We start from the raw sequence: 3,009 nt of genomic DNA, 5'->3' as shown, positions 1-3,009 counted from the left end.
CGGCGGCGCAGCTTGCCCAAACCACTTCCGGGTGCCCCGCGTTAAACTTCCGGTGCGCACCGCCCAGCGGGACCCACAGTTCCGCCGCCAGGCCCCACCCCTTAAAGGGGCCACGCAGCTCGTCCTTTCCCCTTCGTGGGCCCCACGCCCAGGTCCCTACCCACCGAAAGGCACCATCCCACCACCTTCTCAGACGAGTCCCCGTACGAGCTAGCTTCTGGAAGGTGGTGCTCAGTGTAGACTGGTGAAACCAGAGCAAGCTGACCCAACTTTGTGGTTCAGATGTCAGCTTACTGGTGGTGCCCAAGGAGTCAGAGTAGTCCTCGTGGGGTGGTGGTTATGCGTTGGGCTGCTTACCACAAAGTCGGTGGTTTGAAACCACCCGCCACTCAGCAGGAGACAGATGAGGCTTTCCACCCCTGTAAAGAGTTACAGTCTTGGAAACCCACAGGGAGAACTGTACCATAGAGAGTTGGCATGCACCCAATGGCAGTTGGGTTCCTGCAAGTAGAGCTGTGTCCCCTGCACCGGTCACTTCCCTGTGCCTTCATGGTTCCATTGGCACGATGCGATGAGAGCAGTGGCCAGCAGGGAGGAACCGGTTCACCGCCTGCTGCGGCTCTGCTTTTCCAACCAGAGAGCTCACATCCAGCCCAGCGTCAGAATCCACAGCACCTCTAGGTGGTTCTTGTGTGTTCATCGGATGGGAAACAATGCTACCCACAATGGAGTTAGGTGACACAACAGAGCCAGGGCAAAGCCAGACCCTGAGAGAGAACACAAGATGGAAGGAACCACGTCCAACACCATCACAGGGGTCCTTCATTAGGTGCCACATGGGCTCTCACTCTTAGCGACTGATACACAGCAGAGCAAAAGCCCCACCCAGTCCCATTCTGTCCTCCCCATGGTATGTTGGAGCCCGTTGTCACCCCCACGCTGTCAAGCCATCTTGTTCCTCCACTTGGGGGAAACTGTGGACCCATCCTACCACCTCATTCCTCTCAATGACTGGCGGGTGCATATAAACCGGCCACTTGGACCCCCGATGGGTCTGGGTGGGGGGCAGAGAACTGGGGTGTATTACCTTATCCCATGTGGGGTTACTGACATACAGTCAGTCATGAGTGTTCATTAAGCAATCCAATCTGTACCAACAATAGCGAGAGCAAGGCCTTACTAGTTGATGCTGCAAAATTTAGCACCCAAGTCCAGAAGACAAAATGGGCTACACCCAACAATGGTTTCAGGAGCATTGTATCCCCCAGTTCAAGAGTCCCTTCCTAAGCTCCTCATTGGCTGAGTCCTATGGGTTAACGATCTGTCCCAGAGATCACGTATTTCCTTCATTTAAAGTTTCTCCCTCTGGGGTAGAGTCCCTTTCCCCACCCTCCCAAGAGCAATCTGATCCACACACCATCCTCGCCACCCGCACCCGCCTCCTCATCCGTCCATCCGTCCGTCCCCTGGGTTCTAGTGATGGTCACCCCAGCTATCAGCGTGTGCTCTGCCGCCTTAGTAACTTCTTGCCCTTCCCCCCCCCCTTAATTGCTGCAGATGGACCCATTTGGGATTCATTTCTCACACACTGGACCAAGCTTGATGTCCTTCTCCAGGTCTCACTGGACGACGTGTCCCAAGTACATGAGATGAAATCTGGCCATCCTCACTTCTAAGGAGCGTTCTGGCTGGACTTCGTCCAAGATGGACTTGTTTGTTCTCTGGCAGCCCTTAGGACCTTCAATAGTTTTCACCAGCATCGTGATTCAAATGCTCTGCCTCGGCCAACGTCCAACTTCCATTACATGCACAGAAAGCCATGGAGGTGGGTGGGTGGGGAAGCCATGGCTTGGATCAGGCACACCTTAGTCTTCGATGTGACACCCTTGTGCTGCCAGACTTGAAAGAGGTCTTGTGCAGCAGGTGTACTCAGTGCCATGCATCCTTTGGTTTCTCGACTGCTGCTTCCCTGAGCACTGATGGCAGGTCCAAGCAAAGTGAAGTCCTTGACAGCTTGGGGTTTTTTCCCCTCCGTTCATCGTGATGTCTCTGGTCGAGTTGTGAAGATGTCCGGTTTTCTTCGTCGCATTGAGCTGTAGTGATTTGTGAGTGGACACATAGCTAAGTGAAGTGAACAGATGCGGGTGGCGGATGAGAGTAGAAGCACACAAACAGCTAGGTCTGGCAGTAGAGATTTCTACATACCGATTTGTAGCTGCACAAATACATCCATGTACTTCATAGGACAAATAGGGGACCCAGCGAGGGAAACGTAGCCATCACCAGACACCTCATGGGACTGAGCTATGGGCTGGGTGGCTAGCGACCATAGGTCTGGAGGGCATCTAGCGCAATGGACATCGTTCCTGAAGACAATGTCTTACATCCGGCTTTGGTGAGTCGTGGCTGGTCTCAAAGCTCATGATCAGCCAGCTCAGAATGACTGGCTTCTGCTTCCATTAGAATGACTGGCTTCTTGGCTGCGGCCACACAAAAAAAGAGCAAAGAAAGTCAAAAGACTTGAGGAATCAGTCTGAAGCACTCGTGAACCACAGGAGCTTCCCCGCAACCCCCACCCTCAGCCAGGGCCGGAAGAAGTGGACTAGACGCTGCCTGGCTACCCCTTCTGGTCGCTGGGATCAGGGTCGGGGCAGAAGGTCCCAGAGGGTGAGAGAAGAAAGGAGATGCACATTTGAGTTCATCCAAAAGACCAGACTTCCTCAGCCGGGGCGCAGTACAGCCCTGACGGAACACAGACTCTCCCTCTGGTTCTCTGAGGCCTCCTTATCCATCCTGCCCCCCACCATCATGACCCCAGTTCTACCTTTCACTGCGGGCTAGACTGGAGCATGTATGGTGGTACAGATAAGAGCTAATACATGCGACACACGGAATCCAGGACAGATAGACCCCTCAGGAACAGAAGTGGGAGTAGCAATACCAGGAGGGTAGGGGGAGGCGGAGAGGAAGGGAGAACCTATCGCATCGATGGACGTGACCTATAACCAC

This window comes from Echinops telfairi, unplaced genomic scaffold (assembly GCF_000313985.2).
Source record: "Echinops telfairi isolate 266 unplaced genomic scaffold, ASM31398v2 ScPeMD7_2;HRSCAF=8, whole genome shotgun sequence".
In the NCBI taxonomy this organism is placed as follows: domain Eukaryota; kingdom Metazoa; phylum Chordata; class Mammalia; order Afrosoricida; family Tenrecidae; genus Echinops; species Echinops telfairi.
Note: the sequence above shows the minus strand (reverse complement) of the source record.